This window comes from Balaenoptera borealis (assembly GCF_965194805.1).
Source record: "Balaenoptera borealis genome assembly, chromosome: 8".
Classification (NCBI taxonomy): domain Eukaryota; kingdom Metazoa; phylum Chordata; class Mammalia; order Artiodactyla; family Balaenopteridae; genus Balaenoptera; species Balaenoptera borealis.
The window spans coordinates 48,562,720-48,588,390 of NC_138865.1; the positions used below are offsets into that span (position 1 = coordinate 48,562,720).

General features: G+C 37.2%; 1 protein-coding gene and 1 long non-coding RNA gene across 3 annotated transcripts in view; one reads left to right on the forward strand and one right to left on the reverse strand.

Annotated features, from left to right (window-relative positions):
• Window positions 1-25,671, forward strand: part of LOC309632767 (uncharacterized protein) — a 1,168,925-nt gene that overhangs the window by 511,725 nt on the left and 631,529 nt on the right. The gene's annotated exons all lie outside the window — the stretch shown is intronic.
• Window positions 1-25,671, reverse strand: part of LOC309632783 — a 664,345-nt gene that overhangs the window by 16,595 nt on the left and 622,079 nt on the right. The gene's annotated exons all lie outside the window — the stretch shown is intronic.

A 25,671-nucleotide genomic window follows, 5' to 3' on the forward strand; every position in this document is an offset into this window, starting at 1 on the left:
TTAGATTTTCCTTCATCAGACTCTATACCATTTTATCCTATTATTGATTAAAGATTAAGCTAATGATTTTTACTGAAAACTCATCTTTGAAAGTGACTCAATAAAAAAATTTCAGCGTAGTCAATACTTCTTAAAAATTTTGATTTGAGTATGTTGCTTCTCTTTGCACTTTTGCAATTTTTATCAGATTTTTAAAAATCTGTGGACAGCTTTACCAAGCATATATAACTTACTAAATGAGCCTTCTCTAGAAAAATAGTGTTTACCCCAGAAATAATTTTGTCAGCTTTCAGGAAGCACTCAGGAGAGATTACTTGCTGTGTGTTGGTACTGTATAAATTCAACTCAGACATATAATTGAAACAAAAGATGTTACCACTTCTAGGTTGTAAATGACAGACAGAAAGAGATTCTGTTGTTTCATAACATAATTTAAATTGATCTTTGAATTTCATGGTGAGTTTGATTCCTCTAGTCTGATGTCGCACTGCCCTAGATGAAATATCTTTTACTCACTATTGGAAACAAACTATTTTGCTCTGTGATTTTAGTTGAATTTTTTTTAAACTAAAGTTTAGTTTTACTCAGGCACACTCAGCTCAACTAGGAACTCCTGTAACACAGAGGGAAGTGATAATATCATCTGTTTTCTATTTAACTGAAGCCACTGTAGAAAAATGAAAACATTTAATGGAATATGCTTTGAAAACTCATATTTTACCTTAAAACTTTTCTTTCAACCACAAAAAAGTAAAAAATATTTTATGCACTAAAAATAATGACCTAGACTTGACCTAAGCTTTCATTTAGTTATTTGTTAATTATGAATGAAGAAAACAGAAATTTATTGAAATTAAGGTGCAGGACTTCCCTGGTGGCGCAGTGGTTAAGAATTTGCCTGCCAACGCAGGGGACACTGGTTTGAGCCCTGGTCTGGGAAGATCCCATAGGCTGCGGAGCAACTAAGTCTGTGCGCCACAACTACTGAGCCTACGTTCTAGAGCCCGCAAGCCACAACTAGTGAGCCCGTGTGCCACAACTACTGAAGCCTGTGCGCCTAGAGCCCATGCTCTGCAACAAGAGAAGCCACTGCAGTGAGAAGCCTGTGCACTGCAAGGAAGAGTAGCCTTCACTCGCCGCTATTAGAGAAAGCCCACTCACAATAATGAAGACCCAACACAGCCAAAAATAAATTTTAAAAATTTAAAAGCTTATTAAAAAAAAAAAAGAAATTAAGGTGCAGCTGTTAGAAGTCTCCTCAAAGTGCTGCTCTTGATATGGAAATAATGTCCATAGCAAAACACTTGCAGTTTTAATATCTAAACTTCAAATAATAAGAATAAAGATAATAATAATTACTACTACTAAACCAACTACAATAATAGCACACTTCTTTAAGCCGGAGTCCCAGTATGTGATCTCAAAAATAACTCAAAAATGAAGAAACCTTTGCTAATCAAAAATTTAACTTAAAGTAGTCAATAAGATTCACGTTGTTCACTGCACCACTGATCCAGAAATTATTCATGGTTTAGAATTACTAAGACCAGCATATCTTTAAGCATCATAACCCTTATTCTTCACTTCCCATTCCATATGAATGTTTGACACTGCCCATGATAACTGCATGGGGCAAAAGGCATTGCACAAACAAATGTGAAAAGGATATATTTCTGTTTTTAATTTATTATTACAGTCTGAATGGATACATGGACATTTTCTGTTTTCTGTATACATATTGGTAATAGCCAATTATATTACCACAACACCTTGAAGAGATAAAGGATTCCCTAGTCATATAAATCAAATATACTTGTAAGAAAATGATATTTATGTATTTGGGGCACAAACTCTTCTAGATATAAAAACTGAATATGTAACATTATATATCAATCTAAATTATATTTCATATCTCCAGAGTGTCAAAAATGCTATCAGTAAATATTTCTGAATCTTTTGGGGATCTTGCAAAATCTATTTACATAATTTTTATTTTATATTATACAGTTATTCTCTTTCGTACTAATAAGTTGGTTCAACAGTCTTGTCATTCCACCAGAAGGACAAAAGAGAGGATGATGGGAAGGGTTTTATTTAGTAAAAATTTAAAAAATTATTGAGCTCACTCTTCACTCTTTTTATGCTTAAATTATTTCTTTGAAATAGAGAAAAGTTGGATGGTTTAATGAGAATAAAATAAGTTTGATTATTTCTGTTTAGTCTTGAAATTTCAGTCCCTGTGTTGTTAGAAGAAAAGTTTATCTGATTTCAATATAAGATGGTAAAAGATAAATAGAAAAACACTTAAAGTGAGTAGTCTTCTTAAGTGTTCAAGCATATAGTTGAATTTTCTTGTAATATCTACTAAGAAAGATAGGCAGGAAATTTCAACACTGTTTTAAAGTCTGAAAAATGTGGTTAATAACAGAAGTGCTAACCTACTCTTAAACTATGCAATAAAAGCTTACATGGAAACATAGCTGAAGTAGGGATAGAGGGCTTCTTTTTGTTGTTGGTATATTTTCTAGAATGCCAAATATTTGTAATGAGTTGCTCATATAAAAAATAGACTTTCTTCAGAGCAGTGCCATTTATTTTTAGCTACTTAGTTTTATTTTAGGCATGAGATCTTCATTGCTGGTTTGCTTATCCCTCTTCTTGGCCTCCTTCCTTCTGAGTCTACTCTGGAGGGAGAATGACCCGTCTGATTAGTAAGAAGATAGGCATTAATTGGCCGCATTTAATGTTGGGTGAGATTACTGTGTCTTACATGACAGACCCAAGTTCAAACCCGTAAGGGAATGTTTCTTTTCTTTTTGGAGTGAGTACACAGGGATCCTTGTGCCTAATCCACATTCTCCAGTACAGCTTTTACTTAAGCCATTTGTATTGGCTGCTAAGGTGGGGGGTTTGGTGTTAGGGATGTCTTAACATATATTATCGATGAACTACTTGCCAGTAGGCACTTTTTTCTCACATTTTCAGTGAGATGGTGAAAGATGAGATTCAGGCACCAAAAGCCCACCGGAAACATTTTATTTATTTATTTTTAAAAATTTTTGGCTGTGTTGGGTCTTCGTTTCTGTGTGAGGGCTTTCTCTAGCTGTGGCAAGCAGGGGCCACTCTTCATCGCGGTGCGCGGGCCTCTCACTGTCGCGGCCTCTCTTGTTGCGGAACACAGGCTCCAGACGCGCAGGCTCAGTAGTTGTGGCTCACGGGCCCAGTTGCTCCGCGGCATGTGGGATCTTCCCAGACCAGGGCTCGAACCCGTATCCTCTGCATTGGCAGGCAGATTCTCAACTACTGTGCCACCAGGGAAGCCCCTGGAAACATTTTAAATGACTCACAAATGTAAGTGCTCCTGTTCCCCAAGCTCTTAGAGTTAAGGCGCATTTTTGAGGTGTCATGTACAGTGTCAGAAATGGAGAAAGAACCCTTTGTATTCTCTATCCTTCAAATACATTATAGATGACAATAGACATACAAATTAAGAATAGTGAGCCCCCCTTTTTTTTTTAATAAGACTAATACTGCTAACAATATATAGCCATTTAAAACATCTTTAATATCAAAAAAGAGCTGGGCAGACATTTGAGAAAATTAGCAAGGCACAGCTAGAAATAAGGTCAGTACATTCAAAGATTATTGTATTCCATTAAGACTTAAAAGGTAAATGGAAATTCTTTGAATGGAAATAATACTGTGAAATTAAGTTACTATGAGCTATTACCATGTAATATATTACATAGTTAATAATACATAATAATATATAGTTATTACCACTATATATAAATATGTATGCATATACATGAAATCTTGCTGGTTTATAAAGACATATATTTATTAATAAAAATAATTTTTTCTTGACACTGTATTCTGGGAGAAATTAATTCATAGCTTGGGTGCAAAAATTAATATGATAAGTGGTTTTTCCAACTTTGCACAAACTTTTAGAAGAAGCCTAAGTCAAGCTTGTTTATTTATAATGGAATGAAGGATATCGGGACTTCTGTCTATAGTTGAAGTATTTCACTCAATAACTCTTCACTGAGTAAGAGACCTTGTGCTGGAGATAGAATAGAGAAGAAAATTGATCCAGTTTGTGTCTTCATGATATGTTAGTGAATGAAAACAAAGGCTAGAAAAGTGCCACAGGACAAGTATTAAAGTCATTTTTTTCCTAATGTAAAATTACAGCAGGAATTAATGAGGGGGATAATTCAGTGATGAAATCTGAGATTGAAACAAATCCTAGTGGTTGATGTCATCAAGATGGTGATATAGGTCATTCCTGACTTCAACCTCCCTCACAAGAAAACCAGCTAGCAACTGTAGACAAGATACCGTTGTGAAAATCCCACAACCCAGGGGTGAGGCTGAAGCACCCCCTGTACCACAGAGACTGAGAAGGACCACATAGAAGGGTAGGAGGAGTAGCTACACTCTGACTCATTGCCCCTTCCCCAGGCTGGCACAGTCCTCCCCAGGAGGACCTTTCTGGACCTACACTTTCTCCAGTGGGAAAGAGAGAGCCCAAGGTGGACCTCCAACTCCATCAGTGCTGTAGGACACTTTCCAGGAAGCATACTAGGTTCTTACCCCACAGGCACCACTGGGGGAATGTGTGGGGCTTGAACAGTGGGAATCAGGTAGAGACAGAGAAGGGGGCAGGGCTTACAGAAAGCAGCACTCAGATGTCAGCAGACCGAATTCCTGCTCGTAGTGGCACTGAGCACAGATCCTAACCAGTGGCTCTGCCCATCTTCAAAGCCGAGCTAGTGGCCCCATCTGGCCAGGGACCTCAGTTGGCAGTTCTGTCTGATGTGGGTCACAGCCAGGGAACTGTGCTGGCCATGGAGCCCATTCTGTACCCCTGCCTGGGCAAGGAAGCAAATTTGCAGCCCTGCCCAACTATTGAGTGTGGCCTCCAGCTTGACCAGGAAGCCTGGCCAGAAAACCTGGGTAGCTGTGCAGCCCATCCTATAGCCTTCCTTGGCAAGCGAGCAAAGCCAGCAGCCTAGGCCAACTGTTAAGTATAACCTCTGACTCTGCAAAACCAGGGAGCCTGAACGGTGACATTGGGCAGCCTGGGAGCCTAGCCTGTGATACCACGCAGCTGCTGGGTATAGCCTTCATCCCCAACCTGCAGCAGAGCCCAAACTATCTATGGCCCTGCCCAATTACTAAACACAGCCTGCAGCCTCATATATATATATATGTGAGTGTGTGTGTGTGTGTGTATATAGTAATAACGTTCCTATAGAAATAACAGGAATATTATTGTCATAATAAAGGAAATCCTGCCATTTGCAACAACATGGATGAATCTTGAGAGTATTTTGTTAAGTGAAATAAGTCAGAGAAAGACAAATATGGTGACTTGTTTATGTGTGGAACCTAAAAAACTCATAGAAATGGAAGAGATTGGTGGTGGTCATGGGCAGGGGGTGGGCAAGGTGGTATGGGGAAAATGGGTGAACGTGGTCACAGGATACAAACTACCGTTTATAAAATAGGTAAATTCTAGAGATGTAATTTATAACGTGGTGACTATAGTTAACAATACTGTATTGTATATTTGAAAGTTGCTGAGAGAGTAGAGCTTAAAAGTTCTCACCACACACACACAAATTGTAACTATGTGAGGTGATGGATGTGTTAACCTTACTGTGTAATCAGTTTGCAATATATTAAATCATTACATTATACACCTTGAACTTACACAATGTTATATGCTAATTATAACTCAATAAAACTGGAAAAAATAAAGCTTGTGTTTTACTGAAAAAAAATTAAGTCCTACAAGTTAGTGAAAAGAACTAAGCAGGGAGTTGTTTGAGATACTTTGTAAAAGTGAAATAGTTAATCCCATTTTACTTAAAATTGTAAGTCATGCCCTGTGAGATTTAAAGAGAGGTACATTTTAAACATATGTGAGCTTCTTTAAGAAGAGTGGTTTCTTAAACAGGATCCCTAAGAGGTACTTGCATTTGCTTATCTCTTGGAAACAGACACTAATCTATGAATTTAAAGCAATTATTTCTCCAAGAATGTTGTCGAAATCAGCAGCATTCTAACTTGTCATTTTCTGCTGGGGAAGTAGGTGGTTAATGCAACAGAACTCTAAAGTGGTAGGTGTCATGTTCTGTGATGTTCTTCCTACAGAAATCACAGGCACCTGAAAGTCTAAAACGTTCACTTCCTAAGTGGTAGTCTCTTGTACTACCCACAAGTCTATGGTACCGGAAAAACATGGGAGCATAAATTTATATTATTGTCTAGTTATGCAAATAGCTTTCAGAAAAATGAAGTCTAGGTATTCCGGTACAATATTGATGCTACTGCGTAAACTTAAGCAATGGGTTTTATCTCTTTGAATCAATTTTCCCTTCAGACTACATTGAGAAACTTGACTATATCACCTCCTAGGTCACTTTATATTTAGACTATTGTTATTGTTCTGTAACTCTGCAAAGAGTAATAAAATTATTCTTACTTCTTCCTCTCAAAGCTATATTGATCCAAAGCATATTGTTTAGTGATACGCTATCCTCCTTTGAGCTTGACAGGGAGTTCAATGTAAGTATGTTTCTCGATTAAAAAAATGGGTTTGTGTATGCCTGACAGCAGGAAAGAAAGAAACAGTTGAAGACATTTGGATAAAAGGAAATAAAAATAGGAAAATAACAAAGCCAGCAGTAAAGTTAGTAGAAATTAATGTCATACAGTCATATATTATTGTCACAGGTGGGAGCAAATTTGGCTCTAATCTTTCTAGCAGCCAAAGAGATAGAGAAAAACAATAATTTAAAAGATTTATTGAATAAAAAAAGTGTGACTTTTCCTGAGAAAATATTTTTTTTTTCCTTTTCTCAAAGGGAACAATGTTTAGTGTGGTAGATAACATCTTCAATATCTCAAAATTCTATAACAGCTGAGTCTTATAATATTTTCAGTAGCTTGAGGGTGAACGTCAAAGCACACATTCAGAGTAACTTTAATGCCACTGAGCTAGGCAGGATTTCTAAACATTGTCTGTGATGCCATTTTGGGCTGGATGATTTTTTGTTCGGAGGGGTTTTCCTATGCATTGTAGGATGTTTGGAAGCATCCCTGACCCCTCTCCACTAAATGCCGATAGCAACCCTCCCTCTGCTCTAGTTGTGACCACCAAATGCCCCCTGGGGGAGCGAAATCACCCACAGCTGAGAACCACTGAGCAGCAGTAAGTAATTACCAGTTATTCAACTACAGTGGTGGAAGGTGCTGTAATAGACAGGTTTGGGGCTTAAGAAATGCTTTCTGGAGGAAGTAAGACCTAATAGGAAACCTAAAGGTTAAGGCATGTTTAGCCTTAACCTATTTGAAACACAAAGTGTGGCGTGAGGAGTATTTCAAATAGCGGGAGAGTGTGTGTGCTGGCCAGTAAGTGGTAAGGCAGGCATAGCATGTCATTGAATCCATACCAGTGACCAAGATGACAAAATCAATTTCTTGTCATTGTCCAACCAAGTAAATGTTGACTGAGTAGTGCTCTTCTGGCACTCTGGGAAAGTGAGCTCTAAATTTTCAACTTGTAGCTTGCAATCTGGTAAAGAAAGCTGAAATAACAGACAAAACAAAACTGGGTAATAATTAAAACTGGTTTGGGAAGTTCTTACTCTAAGTGAAACAGGATAACAGAAAAGAAAGAAGCTAGTATGAGCTGGGAAAATTCCAAAGAGCTGTGATGGGAATTGCCACTTGAAGGGAGGGGTCTGATTGTGAGAATTAGATAGTGGAATAAGGCACTTATTAGGAAGGGAATAGCGTAAAAATGGCTGGAGATGGAAATGAATTTGCATACTAGTCAAGGACATAATGAGTTTTACGGTCCTTGGTTAGGGATTCAGGAAATTTTGGACTCCCGAAGCCAGCCCTACGTTTTCCAGGGCTAGGAGAATCAGGCCTGGTTTGCTTCATTATTTTAGGAGCAGGTTAAAACTGACATGAAGGTTAACAGTGAATGGGAAAAAGGAACCTGAAAATAGCTACTAAGATAGAGGTAGAATCCCTACAGAGCTGTCTTGGTGATTTTGATAGGTTACTGTGCTGAATTAACGTATAAAAGATTTTTACTTTTGGGGGGCATGATCCTAACACTGAAATAGCCTCAAAAGTTTGGGGTCCAGAGCAATTGCCACAATTATTTTTCTTCTCTCCTTGAGATTAAACTAAAGAGGATTGACCCTTATCGGAGAAGAGATTAGAAGTTGACATCACACAGATAAACTTTCACAAGCCGTCAAACCTCCCATCTATTCTTCTAAGTGCCCATTCATCTTTCCTAAAAACCATTTATTCTCTCCTAAGAGGCCTACTTCCCACTCCCCTTTTCCTATTGAGACGGTTTTTATTCCTGAATTCTAAGCTACCTTGAGTTACTCATTTTTCCTGGGGTATCTCTCATGTATACATGAGGTATACATGCTAATAAACTTCTGTTTTTCTCTTGCAAATCTGCCTTTTATTACAGGGATCTCAACTATGAACTCAAAAGGGTAGAAAAGTTATTATTCCTCCCCTACAAAGAAATAGGTGATAGAAGTACCAGCGGGGAGGTGAGTTTTGGAAGTGATTTGATGGGCAAGAAGAAGAAATGTATGTTTTCTAGCTGAACTGATGAATATAATGTTATGATGAGGTAAGCTTGCAGTGATGCTCAGGAAGAGAGGGAGAATGGGGACAGGACAACCTGCAAGTAGGTGCTTGAAATAATAAGGTGTGTATTTGTGGATGTCAGGATCTCTGGAAGAGCTGGGAATGGGTTGGAACAGTTTGAATTGCTGCATCAATACAAATACCTTCCTACTCTACATTTCCTGGTCTGATTTCTTAAATTCCGTTTTTGTTTAATCAGTGGTTTGCTAGATACAGTTTCTTTATGTTGTACCTTTCCTTCCAACTCACTGTATCTTAATCAAAGCTAATTGGATTCTTTTGGTTTGTAAGTAATAGAAACCAATTCTGGCTGGCTTGCTCAGAAAAAGGATATCCAAAGACTGTTGAATAGTCAAGCCTCAAGAGGTAGGAAACCAGGGCAGCTCTGGGATGCTAGTCAATTTTCTAGCATACTTCTATTCCAAACACTTAGCTGTCAAGAATCTCCTTTTTCTGTATAACAGATCCCCAAATTCAGGGGGAGAGAATCTTACCAACCCAGTGCAGTCCACGCAACTACATTACAGTATTGACATGTGACTGCTGAATGTCTGTACCCTGTTGGGAAGGGAAAGAAATTCTCAGAGAAGGAATGATTTTGAGCTGTGAAGATGAGGGTCACATCCTAGAGATGATGGGGTGGTAAGCGGGGAGGAAACACCACAGCAGCCTGCTCCAGATACATATTCCATCTGGGCTTAAGATAGCAGCATGGAATAAAGAATACAGAAGTGCCAAAGAGCACATACCAGCTACATTTGAAGATTTCCCAAAAGCTATCATATATTTCTGCTTACATATCACACTGTGATATCTACAAGAGGGGCTGGTAAATGAAGGCTTTATTCCAGGTTGCAGTCTGCCCAGCTAAAAACTAGAATTCATTACCAAGGAAGAAGTGTAGAATGGATATTGAGATAAACAGCTAATGGCTTTTTGCCACACTTGGGGAAGTGTATTATACACGTACACGCATAGATACATAAATACTCACGTGGGTATGCATATGTATTTATGTAGGTGTGTATATATGTATGTGCATATACATATATATATATATACACACACATATATATGTAATCTTTAACATTTTACCTGGTGTTTCCAGGAAACATAAACACTGAAAAAAGTTACTTTGTGATTTGTAATTAAATCCGTATTTACCGATGTTCCTGTAAATTGTAGTCTGGAGTGATGCTTTGTAAAAACAGGTGACTTATGATTAACTATTCTTAGGAAATGCTTTATGCCAGCGGTCCCCAACCTTTTTGGCACCAGGGACCGGTTTCGTGGGAGACAGTTTTTCCACGGGGGGTGGAGTTTTGGGGATGGTTCGGGCGATAATGTGAGCGATGGGGGGCAGCAGATGAAGCTTTGCTTGCTCACCCGCCGCTCACCTCCTGCTGTTAGCCGGGTTCCTAACAGGCTGCGGACCACTACCAGTCCACAGCCCAGGGGTTGGGGACCCCCGCTTTATGCAGTACTGGTGGATGCAGATTCATGATGCACGTCAGCATGTTAAAAGTCATAGAAAGGTCCTGCAGTAAACAATCTTATTAATGTTAATCCAGAGTACTCTGAACTTAAAGGAAACACATTTTTCTTTTTGTAAATTTCTATCAATAGGACATGTTTACATTTTGAGAAAACTTGAGCTAGCACAACCATACTAGGAATTAAAGAACAGAAGATTAAATTAATAAATTAAGAAAACCCATAGATAGTAGCCATGTTTTTGTGTTTAATTTTATAAATAATACTGATCTAGTATTTTATTGTTGAAAGTACAGAGAATTATAAAACAGAAAATAACTGCTTTTGTTTTTTATCAAGTTTTAAATTTTATTTTAAAAAATTAATAATTTTGGAATGAATACTTAAAAATAATTTATTTTCCAATTATTTCAAAATTAAGTTTTAAAATATCAAATCTTCACTTTTATTTACAATGAGTTGGAATATTCAGACATAGTTTTGTATGACCTATACAAATTATCTGAAAAATAGTTGTAATGGTGTTTATAGAGACAGCTCTACGAATTCAAAGATTGTCACTTTTATGCACCATCCTTTGTGCAAATCATTTGTCTTTAGTGGTCCTTCATCATTTTAAATGTAGAAGTCTCATTGAGGAAGTTGTCCTTTAATTTTCTTTAACAAGATGGAAGTGTCACTAAGTTTAATAGGTCTTAAATGTCCCTGTACCTCACACCTTTGCAACTGACAAGGGAAACTAGTTTAACTCTGAAAATTCCAAAGGCGGTATCACATTAAATGTATGCTCTGTAATTGCTTGTGGAAAATTATCCTATTGATAGAGAAATATGTACTCAAGTTCCATGTGGACATTATTTCTTTGAACATCAGAAATGATTTTAAGTGAATGTCTTCAAAGTGATCTTTTGAAATGAGTTAGCTGTCTTTAGTTTGTAAATTACACAATATGTACTATTTTCAAACAGTGACCACTAGAAATCAAAGAATTTGTATATTAGAAGGATGACTTTCAAAGCTCACTGCTTGAAAACTCACCTAGAAATTAGTTTTATTTTATCTTCCCAGATGCAGAGGTTTTAAGACACATGATGCTATTGAAATTGTTTCAGTTTTTCAAATCAGCTTTTCATTTTCTTTAACTCCTGTAGCAGACTTGAGAACAGACTTTACTAAAGCTTGAAATTTCCCCCAAAATGCTTTGCTAATAAACTCGTAGATTAAAATTTTGAGGAAACATATTTTTGGTTAAGTAAACATTTAAAAAACTTTTTTTGTTATAACTCCTATTTCCAAAAATGTCCATTGACATGACTGATAAAGCTCAGAGTAAGATATGTGTAAATTTTGCGTCTTTTATCTGAGAAGATTTTCTTTAGTACATGTAATTTTATGAGCATAGTCAAATCTTTTCCTTGATAACATTGAATTTTATAGTGTTTCAGAGACATCATTCAGGAATTCATTGATAGTGTATGAGAAGTGTTGCTAACTTGAAGTTGAGTCTAATATTTGAGTTTGGGATAGATCACTTCATCTCTTTGATCCTCCGCTTGTTTATTTGTAAAATTAGATTATTCATCTCTGAAGCCCTTTCTAGATCTCAAATTTCTTTAGGTCTAAAAATCTATGACTCTTCATACTGTGAATTTGGCCAAAGATTAGAAAGATGATCATTTAATCTTGGATATCCTATAGAAAATTCTTTTCTAAATAAATACTCAGTATTAACTGATTTTCATCTATAAGCATAATGCCACAATGTATAGCACATTTTTGAGTAATTGAGGCTTCTGTATTTGTTGTTCTAAGTGCTGGTTTTATTTTAGCTTTTTTATTATACATTATATTAGAAGTGAGTTCCTAATAGTTCAAATTCAAATTAAAAGGGAGTAGACCTACACATGGTTGTAAAATAAGCAAAATACATCTTTTGTCAACGAAAAAATTAATCAGTCAATCTAAGAAAGAAATGGAAAATTTTCTTTCAGCCAAATTGAGGATTATAACCCAGTAACAGTCTGTCAGAAAGCTCTGAGAATTGTTCCACACACTAGAGGTCAAAGCACAGTTATATAAGTTTTTGGACAGAGGGCTGTACATTAAATGACGTAGATAGTTTACACAATCCAGATCTACGTGTACAAAGTGAGTAGTGAGTCATGGGTCATCGTGACCCCTTCCAAGATTAAGAAGGAAGTTTACCTCCTAAGGAGTTATCTTAGTGGTGCTAGGAGAATGTTGCTCTTTATGGCTGAGCCGGTATTTCTGCTGATGGGGGAGGTCTGGTCGATGCATAATGCAGCTACACATTGAACAGTAGAGGGGAGAGAGGAGGCCAAAGGGCAGAGAAAAATTTTTATGTTTAAATTTTCCTCGACTTGGCTTAGAATGCGAATTTTTATTTCATCACCTTGGTATTCCTTCTCCTGACCTTTAGTGTTTTCCCACTTTCCGTTCAGCTTAAGGACTCGAATTTCCCTTATCAAAGTCAGTTCTCAGAAAAATACCAGCTGTACCTGACTGACAAGAGTTTGAAGTTTTTCCTTTTTTGGAAATTAAGAAGATGAATTTGACGTAGATTTTCAGATAGTAGCTAATGGATGGGAATGACATGTTTTGGGCAGTATAGTTTCTTTCCTTTTATTGAATAAACAAATTGCATATTACTACTTACAATGTGCATACCATTGTGAAAATGCAGGAGATAATCACTAAATGAGACACATCTACTCCTTGCCCCCAAAGAGCCTCACAAACCTTGTACTCTAATAAAGGAGGCAGTTAACTAAGTCATGATCACAAAGCATGAATGGCTTCTATGATAAGTCTATGACTTCTGTGATGACCTGATACATGAACACACAATGGTACTTAACATACCTGTTTATGGTAACTAATGTTTTGTGTAACAAGAGCAGTCGCAAGGCTATCCTCTCACTTCTCTTTAATTGTTAAAAATAAAACAACAGCAAAGAAGACTTTTGTCAGGAAAATACCCATAATTTGACCATTCTACATCAACAACCTTTCATGTATATGCATTCTTTTATGGTAGCTATACATGGTCATATGTATTTTATAAGTTATTAACAGAGCATAATTGGGGGGTTTGTATGCTACTGCTGTTACCAAATGTTTTATAAATTTGCAGTAATGTCTTTATAATTATTTGTTTTAGGGTAGACGTAGTATCACCTTATAAGATGCCATAATCTACTCGAATAATTCTGTTTTGTTAAATATTTACACTTTTCAAATAATAATATTGCCCAGCACAAAACATCATCATGGATAGAGCTTTATTTTTCTGTTGAATTGTTTCCTAGGAGTAAATTATAGGATCCTAGAGTATGAACATTTTAATATCTCCTGTTATATAGTCTCCATTGTTTTCCAAAGATGCAGTACCAGTATCCTGTGCCATCATAATTACATATTTATCTTATCTCAAATAAATTATTTCTTTTATTCAACAAACATTTACTGGATACTTAGTGTGTCCAAAGTTTGGAGGTGAACAAATTAGTGAGATTTAAAGCTAATCATATCGTTAGGATTATCTGAAGGGGTGGGACAAGATAAAAACCTTTTGGTGCCATAAATGAATCCCAGGGGATGCAGAAGGCGGAGTTTGTGAGTGTTTTAGAAAGGACATTTCATAACCTCTATCACAGTGAAGCACTGAAACACGATCTCTTCAAAGTCTTGTTCCAGCCAACATTGACCTCTACGCAGCATCCTGGCGATCCAGCCAGCACTCTCTGCTTCTCCCTGCAGACCGCTCAGGGCATGGTCAGCTTTTCAAAGTGGTCTGCCTGTTTATTGATGTCCTGTCTAAAAAATTCAACAGGTAAACACAATCCTGGCCTGAACAGTGGTAACAAGCTAGCACAGCTGTAGCTTAGCCAGAAGATTATTTTAAAATAGTCTGGTGTTATTAAGGCTTCCTATTTTCATCTGTCCTTGAGGAAGAATTCACCAAGTAAACAGAGCATCTTTCATATCCATCAACAGCTGTCGCAGGCCAGCCTACAGACGAATGCTGCACTAATTTAACCCTTTCATGTTTTCCTCTCCTATTTATTAAATTTCAGAGCTTTACATACGTTATTTCCCTTAATCCTCACAACCTATGGGTCATGTGTTGTTAGCTCCGTTTGAGAGATCACGAAATGGAGGCTCAGAGAAATTCAGAAGTATGTTTAATTTCACACAGCTTGTAAACTGTGAGTCTGGGAATCAGACCCAGAACTGATTGATTCTGAAAACTCTTTCCACTGGGTGTCGCTGCTCAATTTTTACTTTGACGTTCTCTTAGATAAGGACACATTCTACAAATTGGCCTTCTCTTTTTTCTACTTCTCATTTATTTTCCCTCTTCTTGGCGACACAATCGATATCTCATGTTTATTGAGCATCAGTTATCGTCTTTGTCCTAACCGATTATCTCATTTAATCCTCACAGCAACCCTAAGAAGTAAATACTATCGTTATTACTTTTTTGTAGTTGAGGAACTTAAAACTCTAGAGAAGCATAATAAAATGCCAGGGTTCCTCAGTAATTAGGTGGAAGGACTGGGAATAAATTATCTCAAAAGGTGTTCAAACCTACTGTTGCAGAATCAAATAATTATGTTGATCACCCTTTAGATCAATAGATTTAGGATTTTAAGCTTGAATATATCTTTGGCTCCTGACTAGGGTTGAACTGGAGAGCCTGGCCAGCCAGGCAGCAGCCTTAGACCTAAATCTACAAGCAACATTAAAATATCACTGAGATAAATCAAAAAAATAACTATTGCCAATCAACTCAGATTTCCACCTTTGGCTGCTAGAGGCTGCACCACCAAACTTCTAGCAGATACATAAGAGTCACTTGATAACTGTGTGAGGTAAAATTTTGTAACTGAATAATGCATGGTATAATGCTATCTACCTAGAATGAAATCTTAGAATTTTATTCCTATAGTTACCTTTATCCTGAATGAGAGTTGACTAATGATATATAATTAGGAGTGAATAAATACTGAAATAAAAGACAACTTCCAATAATTAAAAATGTTATGTTGAGTGTTTATAATACATCAATCATGTTTTAAACATAATGAGATTCAACCTTTTATTGAAACAGTTAATTGCTTTGTGCCTCAACAAGTAAATTTTGAATAAATAATTTAAAACGATTATTTTGTAGGGCATTACAGTATCATCTTGTCCACTGTGCCGTGATATTTTCTTCAGATCCTGCTCCTGGTAACAGTAGGCTTGTTCTACCCTCTCTAATTCCTTAGTCATGTTCAGTGTTTCGGCTACTGCCTGCAAGATACATGGAGTCCAGTTCACATTCTCTTTGTTCAAAGGGAACTTAGAATTCTTCTGTGTTTGGAAATGTTCAGAAGGTATGATATATGAGGCTCACATAATTTAAATTATAAATAGAATCAGAATAGATCTCTGTAAATATAACAAGTTAAAAACCTTCAGAAGGCTATACTATCCACTGGCTTAAATATTTTAGTCCTGGGGATTCACTTCAGTCCTACCACAAAATTCTTAATGGCCTAAAGTGCAAGGCCCTGAGCCAGGCGTCACAATGGATAGAGATAATAGAATGTAGTTCCTGGCCTCTGGGATTTTATATTCTAGAGGGTTTGACAGAAACAAATAACTCATGGATCAAGAAGAGCTTTTTAATTGCCATTTGGAACCACAAGCGATGTGCTGTTTGAGGATAGAGCTTCTAAAGATCATTTACATTAGTCTGATTAGGGTAGACAGTAGAAGCAGCCTTTAGATGATATTTTAAAGAGCATGGGATTTACCAAGGCTCAGGTTGGGGGTGGGGGTGGAGGAATGGGAGAGAAAGAGAAGGAATACTTCAGTTGAAACACTTGGATGAGTAGTGAAAAGGGTTTTCCCTAGGGTTGGCTAGGAAAAGACTTGTAGATGGATGTAGTTGGGGGTGGAGCCAGTGCTTAGTAGAGGGAGGCAAAGCTTAAAACCAGTGGGGGTAGTGGCTTCTCAGATGATACTTTTCATGGAAGGCTATGGAGCAGTACCATGCTAGGGGTATTTGCTCTTGTATGTTCCTCCAGCAGTGCAGCACATTATGGACTGTTTGCCAGGTGGCTGACCAAGGCCAGAGAAGCAACCACCCATAATGGAATATGAAGGCAGATGTTATACTCTCTGTTCTTTTCCTTATTGTTATACTTTTATCCATTGAATCATGGACTTTTTTTTTTTTTCTGTTGTACTCAAACTCCAAAGATGTCAAGGGTGAATCATAAATACCATCCCCCCCTCCTTCCGTCCATCCAGCAAATCTTGAGCATCTGCTGTGTTCTACATTCTGTGCTAGATGTTGGGGTTACAAAGAATTAGAAAAGCTCTGACCTCGAGAAGAAGTTCATGGTAGTCTCATGGGGGAAGAAGATACACTACCAAGTAATTAAAGTGTGCATGATGTTCTATGGGAAAATAGAGGGGGAAGTGCGTAGCTATGGCTTCATAAAAAAAGGTGATTTTTAACTTGAGTTACAAAGGATAGATGGGTGTTGTTCATGTGGAGAAGGAGAAAGAATGACAGCCATTGATTGAACTCTGCAATGCAGCAGGCACCAGATTGGGTTTTATTTTATATCAAGTAACATTCAGTTAACCCTGGGAGCGGCCGTATTATCTCTATTTTACAGATAAAAAACACAGGATGAGAGAGATGAAGTGACTCTCAAGATTACATGCGCGGTGCTGTAAGCGCTGAAACATAAGCCCAAATCTGCAAAATCAAAAGACTCATGGTAGTTCCACTGTGACATCGCAAAAAAGTGAAGATGTTAATTGCTTAACATTAACAGAGAGGGAGAAACAGGGACAAGAATAACCTCCAGCTGTGAAGCAAGCAGAATTCATCTAATCCATGTCACTATCTACTGTGGCTCAACATGGCAGCCCTCTTTCAAAGTAAGGCAATGTTCCATGATCTGGACTTTTTGAGTCATCTTCTCAAAAGCAACATTCACCTGTCATATTTTCCATATTCTCAAAGCCTCTTGTTATACCGATATGGTAATGAAACTAACGGTTTTAAATAGGTTGATCTGTCAACAAATCAGTAAAATTTCCCAGCCCACTGTCTTTAGCACATCAAAATTATTTTCCTAGCATAGCAATTTTTAATAAAAATATTAAGTGAGTCACATATATAAATTTCTCTAAACTACAATAAAAAGTAAACACAAGTGAAATTATTTTTATTAATATATTTTTCCATCCATAGTCAAAATATCATTTCAATAAGTAATCAACATTAAAATTATTATCATGTTTTTTGCGTTCTTTATCTCCTATTAAGTCTTTGAAATCTGGTGTCCATTTTACTCTTAGCGTCTCAATTTGGACTACCTGCATTTCAAGCACTCAGTAGCTCATGTGGCTGATGGCTGTCGTATTTATTGGACAGTGCAGCCCATGGGAGATGCACAGTGAGTTGTTTTAATAGTGGACTATCATGTACTGCAGCAAGTTAGTAGAAAGGATGTTTTCGGTCTGGGGTGGTTTTCTTCTCACACCACAGTAAATAAGTAGGCTAGGGTTCTCAACCTTAGCTGAACTTTAGAATTACTTAGGAAACTTAATAGCTCAGTGTTGAGCCAGAGTTTTGATTTGGTTGGCCCACTGTGGGCTGTAAACATCAGTGTTTTTTTGTTTGTTTGTTTTAAAGCATCATAGATGATTCTAGTATGTAGTCAGGGCTGGGAATCACTAAGGTAGATAGAGCCCATTTTTCCTCTTGCTATGACTAGTCCCAGGAAAGGGTCAGGACAAATGGATGAACAGCAAGCACCTTCTCGTTCCTGCCTTAGTGAGAAATAGACCATTAGAGTTCCCTTGGAAATTTCTACTAACTAGTAGTGCCTGTACTTGCTTTGATTTGAAGATATTGAATCCCCTGTAGGGATCATATACTTCACTGGTCCCATCCTTATCAATCTTTTATTGATTTGGGCTTTTTTGTGAAAATCTAGATAGAATTGACTCTCATCTTTAAATAAGACATGTTTTAAGCATCTGATAAACTACTGAACTAAAAGACTTTAGTTAGATAATCTTAAAAAGATATATATATGTATATTTTTAGTGGAAAGTTAGGAGTATATAGACTTCTGTAGGAACTGATTTCTACTGAGGAAAAAAATAATGCCTTAGACCTTTGCACTTGATGTGAAACAATTCAGACCTCTGTATCTGCATTTCTTTTCATGGTCTTCATGGTCTAGGGCTTGTGATGTGAGGAAGATCAGCAAAAAGGCAGAATGTAAATATCTGCTGTCTGTGCCACAGGCCTGATCCTTTGTCAGCCATAATAGAGCATAAAAATGCATGAATGTCCTCCACTCCATCCTTAGCTAATGTCCCATTTGTATCTAATGTTATAGATGCCATTGTAAATTACCCTTAAATTAAGAATTGCATTCTCTCAATAACAAGGTCAAATTAATAACTCGAGTTAAAAGGAAGACATCAAGCTTTCCTAATGCTGAAGCAAATACCATTCAAATGAGTAGATCAATATGACTTTGTCTTCATTAATATAGTAAAATTATTAGCACCTGGTTACCCAGAGAGTATCTAATACCAGTATGCAATTGCTTTTTTTATGATTATTACAACTGTGATTTATTCTCTTTTAACTCCTAAGCATTCTCTTTGGAGAGTACTTTTTTCTAATGTGCACAGAGAAGCCTTAGGCTCATGACAACGATATTTACTACTCTCAATATTAGGATATTTCTCCATTTTGTACCCATTTACAACATTCATAAAACATCTGCCAAAGTGCTGAAATCAGCTTTGGGAAAGTAAACTAACGGTGCCCTGTGAAATGAGGAGGTTTGAGAGCCTAGGATTTGGAAGGCTGTAATTACTCCAGTTCTCACACTGTAATCTGTATCTTTAGCATTGGGACACATGGTGAGTCATGAAATAAAACACTGATGCCCATGTAAGGCTCCTATAAATGAAGCTTCTGTGCTAAATGTAAGCAAGGCCTGAACCTCTGCACACACACATGCACACAGTCACCAACTCCAGAAGCAGAATTGGAAAATGCTTCCAAGAAAACTTAGGAACTTTAACACTTCACAACCTATAGCCATTATTTAAATAGCCAAGTAATGTGTCATTAGTGATAGCCTCTTTTTCCACTTTGGCACCCTAAAGGTATTTGCTAGTGACGGCCATATCCTCAAACTTTGAAATTAGAATTCAAAACTTTAAGAAAAGAGCTAACTTGCCTGAACTCAGAGAACCCAATGTAGAATCATGCTGTGACAAATAGTCTATAGTCTATAATATTATGATGTAGCCAATCAGATTAGGGACAATTTAATATAGCAAGAGAACAGTCAGCTGCATTGAGTCAATCCCCAAGGGTTCCATTAAAATCAGATGAATCAGAGCATCATGGCTGCTAATCTTGTGCTCATCCAAATTGTATGTGAATAGGCTGAGCCTGCAGATTTGGGTTGAGAAAACCCTAAATGCAGTCTCTCCTTAGATATTTAACACAAAAGCTGATTGGCACATTTCTAAATGGGCTTCAGTTAGATTCACTGAACTAATTTTACCAAGAACTTCCCAGTTCCTCTTAGACACACATTTAGGGATCCATCTGTCATTTTTAAGTTTTTTGTTTTTGATCACTTAGTAGGAAGGTTGATGTAAAGAATTTACAAAGATTGAGTCTGTTTCTTCAGTCTGTTTTATCTGTAGCAGTATGCCTGAGTTCATCAAAGGTGAAACACAACTTCAAAATGTTTTGCTTTGGTTAAATACTTCTTACCCATGTTTTTTGGCATAGACGTCATCAAGTCTCTCTGGGTTAATCTTCTCTCAGCTAACAATTGTAAATCATGGCAGTATGATCATTAAAAAGATTTTTTTCCTGGTTGAGATGAATACCTATCTGAAGATGCTGCAGTGTGTAATGGGAAGCATTCTTATCAGCAAGGATAATGGAAGATTTCTTTATAAATCATTTCATGGGAGACAAACAGAGTTTAGCTTTATTAAGAGCTGGAGGGGGCTTCCCTGGTGGCACAGTGGTTAAGAATCCGCCTGCCAACGCAGGGGACACGGGTTTGAGCCCTGGTCCAGGAAGATCCCACATGCCGTGGGGCAGCTAAGCCCGTGAGCCACAACTACTGAGCCTGCACTCTAGAGCCTGCGAGCCACAACTACTGAGCCCGTGCCACAACTACGGAAGCCTGCGCACCTAGAGCCCGTGTTCCGCAACGAGAGAAGCCACAGCAATGAGAAGCCCACACCGCAATGAAGAGTAGCCCCTGCTCGCCGCAACTAGAGAAAGCCTGTGCACAGCAGCGAAGACCCAACACAGGCAAAAATAAATAATAAATAAATTTATTTAAAAAAAAAAAATCTAGAGGAATTGAAGCGGCACTTAGCAAAGAGTATCTAAGGCACATGGGGTACTTAAGAACATAAATATACCATTGAATCATTAGGTACCTGTTCCTGTTAAAATTGCTCATGCAAAATTCCTATTAGTTTCAAACTGTCTGATGTAATTAGTGCATAGAATTACATTTGACCTAGGTCTGCAGCTGGCATTTTTGACCACTCAGAAGTGATACTATTGATAAAAGAAAAAAAAATCAAGAGATTTCCAGGCAAAAATACTTGTGAATCTCACAATGGAAAATTTAAAAGTACCTTTGCAGTCAAATGTGCAACAAAATATTTCATTTTACCAATAATGTGTCAATGATATTTTATTTAAAGGGGAAAGACATTTGATGTATATTAATTTTATGAAAAATGATCATGTTTTCAATGTTTCAAACAGTCTTGTGTTCCAGCATTGTAGAAGCAAATTAATATCTTGGTTTCTGTATCTAATTTAGAGTTTATCAACACTGGAATGTGAAAGAGACAGAGGATAGTGATTCTGGGAGAAAAATAGCATTTTGTTGATTACCTATTTTGAACAAAAGTTATGATAAATATTTTCATATACTTATCATTCCAATTTAGCTGATGAAGGATCTGATGCCCATTGAAATTAAGAAACACATGTAAATTTCCCCAATTATATGGTATAATAGAGCCAGAGTTTGTCCAGAACCAAGTTCCGGTTAACCGGCACTGCAGAAGAGCACTGAAGTTGAATTTCTAGAGCAACAGTTTTATTTTTGACCCATCCAAATTAAACCAGCATTTACTGGGCAGATACACTGTCCAAAGTGCTATGTTCTCATTGGTTTACAACTGAGCAGGTGACCGGGAAATAAATTGTGCACGCTTATGCAATATACAAGGAAACATTTCCTGCCTCCAACACTTGGATTAGGTGTGCTTTCTGTATGCCCCACATAGCATCCACACAAATCTGGATAATTTAGGTTATGATGTAGTAACAAACAAAACTCCAGGTCTTAGAGATTTAACACATTAAAAGTTTATTTCTTGCTTATTCTACAAATTTATCACAGCTCTGCTGGGAGCCCTGTTCTGCATTGTCTGTACTTCATGACCCAGGTTTCCAGATCAGGCACCCTTGGGAATGTCAGTTACTATGGAAAGGAAAAAAACAAAAGCATGGCAAATTGTATCCTGGTTCCTAAAGATTTTTATCTAGTGAGTGATTCACATCGCTTCCACTCCATGTCATTGGTCAAAATAAGTCACTCAGCCACCATTAACTTTAATGGGGCAGGATGTATAATATGTCATGTGCTTGGGAGGAGAGACAATACTGACCACCAGAGTACTCCATTTTTCCTCTGGTACAGGACGCATTAACCTTTACTGTAATTGTTGTTTAACAGAATTCCACGATCGTTATACTCTTTATTATATCCCTAACACCTACCACAGTGTTTGGGGTATTCACTGTTTGTTGAATGAATGGCAGTATTGTTCTGTTTGCGCATTCACAATAATTAGAGTTTTAGAGCCTATGGTCAGGCGGAAAATGGAGAAAATCCTTCAGTTTCTGGATTGAAGTCTCAGGAGTAAAAAAGCCGTGGGCTATTCCCACATATAGTGCCACAAGGGATATTTCAGAAAAAAAAAATCAGCTGAGGATTCTGATGCTATATAGAGCCTGAGTTTAACCTCAGAAAATGATTGGAAAATGTCCACCCATCTTTCATGAAATGAGGGCTTATTTTTCCTGCCTGTCTAGTTTTGGTACACCAATCACATACAAACAGTCGCGTCCAAGAGACATTTTCATCAATTACAGAGTGCCTTCACAACATTCTATCTCAGGAAACTTCATCGCTTTTTCCTAGTGGGATTCCTTTCCCCTTTTCATTTTGAGATGAAATACTGCTCAGTATAGCCTGTATCAATGCTTTTACTTGGCGTAAAACCATTTGTTATCTTGTCCTTATCCTAAAAAAGCATCCCATTGTTGTATGAATTTGGGGATTTATCATTTTTGAGACTTCAGTCTCTGAAGACAGTATTTGGGGTAGATTTTAGTACTACATAACCTGTTCAATATATTGAAAAACTTTAAAAAATGAGCACATTTACCTGAGATAAAGTTAAACATGCTAACAAAAGGACCAAGTTCCTTTGCTTTGAGTCATATTAACAACCTCACAAACCTCGTTATTTGGTCAGAAGCTCTGATTAGAAGTTATAAATGTGAGTAAGTAAGATTTAATAAAAACTAAATTCTATAGATTTCAGATTGTTTGGAAGACATGTTTTTAAAAATTGGGCTTGGTGGTAGTTGTATATATGATAGATGGGTAACTGCTACACAGAGGCTACTTTTGATGTATTTACAGGGACGAGAGTGCTTGCCAGGCAAAGGGTGGAATGCTTTAGGATGCCTGTCTCATTTGAAGTCCTTCTTGGATGCTGTCCCCTGCCAGCCATCTTTGTTGAGTGGGAAATGGGCTGTGTAACCCAATGTCCTTGACCATAGATTATTGAAAAGTGAGTGGGAGAAAGAGAGAGAGGAGGACAAGAACAGAAGACCAGAGAAGGTAGAGGCTCAGGGGAGGAGAAAGAAGAGGGTCAGAGAGAAGGAGAGTTGTGGTCTCTGGAGCTGCCCAAATCCTATTCTCCTAGAGCTAGGATTCTTTAGTTTTTTTAATAAGCATTTTTCCATAAGCAGTTTGTTTTTCCTTGGTAAATTGAGCAGGACTGTGGTTTTTGCAAACAATGACTAAAAATAACCTTATTAGAGTAATCTCCTATAAACAATGAGCTCTCATAGGGCATCTAAAAAAGAACTGATGTGCACTGAACTTTTTAGGAAACACATCTTGTAGACAGTTGTTTCTGGACTGGAATTTTGTTTTCTCACTTTCTGGCATGCCCCTATGGTGGTCCTTTTGTTACTCATGAGGCAGTGAGAATTGTTATAAACTGCCCCTTCTTTTGATATATTCAAGTGCTCTAAAAAGAAAATGAAACTAAAACACAAAAATCAAAAACATCAACACACTTCTCCCCCACCATAAACAACTGCTTTTGCTTGACTTGACATGAATAGCAATATCTTCAGGTCTTCATTTTCTTTATGCAGTTTTAATTTTCATTAGTAAAGTTTTAGAAACTTTTAATCACTTAAAATAAGCAAAACACTAATAATAGCTAGCATTTGGAGTACTTACTCTGTATCAGATATTGTGCTCCCAGAACTCTAATTTAGGAAACTGAGGCTAAGTCACACGAAGGATGTGCAGCTAGTGACTTCGGAGCTTGGATTAGAAGCCAGGCGGTCTGATTTCAGAGCCACTTCACCCATCAAGCAACTATGGTTACCAGGGTCTTTGATCATGTCTGGCTCCAAGGGTTATTAGAGAATGCTAGGACTCAAACTTTGAAATTTTGTGTGCATATTTTAACCTTTTATGTACCATTATTAGGAGGTTAACATGTGTATTTTATTCTTTCAAGAATAGCCTTCTTGCTTTTAATTTCTTTTCTACAAAAAGCGTAGGCTTTTCACATACTGCTTGCAGAATATGAATCCTGATTTTCAAGATAAGAGAAGCTCAGCTAGTGTTAATAGAAACATATTGTTTGTTTTCCCTATTTAATCCATTTTTCCAGGAACCACATATTGCCCCATTGAATTCCCACTTTAGCACTCTGGATGGAAAAATAATTCAGAGTATACTGTACTTGGAGAGAAGCTTGGATGAATATAGTTACCAGACTAGCCATGCCCTCTTCTTCACAACTGACTTTCTCCTCAAGGTGTACCTCTATCCGTGCTTTTCCCCCCCTTTTTTTTTCAAGCTGGATCTCATATTTATTCTACACTACTAGTAAGAAATGTCACTTGTTCATAATATGGATCAAATGTAAGAATTTGTAATTATTAGGAAAGGTTTAAAACTGTTGCTTTCCCCTCTTTTGGAGTGGAGCAGAAAGTGAAGGTTATTTTTTTCTAAATTTACTGGGGTATAATGGACAAATAAAAATTATACATATATAAGGTGTACAACACAATGATTTGATATGTATACATTGTGAAATGGTTGCCACAATCAAGCTAGTTAACAAATCCATTACCCCACATGGTCACCACCCCTTTTGTGTGTTGCGTGTGTTGAGAACTTTTAAGATCCATTCTGCCAGCAGACTTCAAGTACACAATATAGTATTATTAACAGAAAGTAAAGCTTAATTGCTTGAGTAACTGGTCCTACTACCCAAAGGAAATGCCAGAATTCTCCCTTCACTTTATAAATGCAAGGCCGAAGCTTTCATAACACACTAAGTCTAAGTAACTGGCGGGTTGCAGGTCACTGAGAATAAACTTGAATGCTCTCAGCAGTACCCAAGATGTATTATGTTTGCATCACTGGGTTATTCAAAGGATAAAAAAATATTTAAGTTTTGGTCGTTGTTTGCTCTTTTTATGTAAGGACTTTCTTAGTCTTTTAAAAAAATATGAGCACTTGCCTATTTCTCATCTTAGAGTTGGAGAACAGCAAAACAAAACATAGTCCCTGAATTTTATCTGTTTATTCATAGCGTGGGTATTTACTGAGTGTCTGCAGTGGTGGTGGTTAATATAGTGGTCGACAGCATGAGCTCCAGAGTAAGAAGAACTGAGTAAGACATTACCATTATAGGATCTTAGGTCCATGGTTCACAATCTGTAAGCCTCAGCTTCCTAACTTATAAAATGTGTGTCATATTGCGACCTACTCAGGGTAGTTTTAAGAACTGAAGGAGATAATGTTCCTAAAACCTTGATAAAGAGATTTGTGATTTGAGTCTTGAGATTTGTGGCAAAAGGAAAGCACTCAGTACAACATAACTAATTATTATGTTAGTGTCTAGAACACATCGAATGCTTAATACTTAGGTGGGGAAGAGTTTATGCATGTCTAGGAGCCTGTGTTAAGATCTGTGTAGAATTTAGATGCATAAAAAGGTAGCCCTTGCCCTTTAGAATCTTCTGTAGTAAAAGTG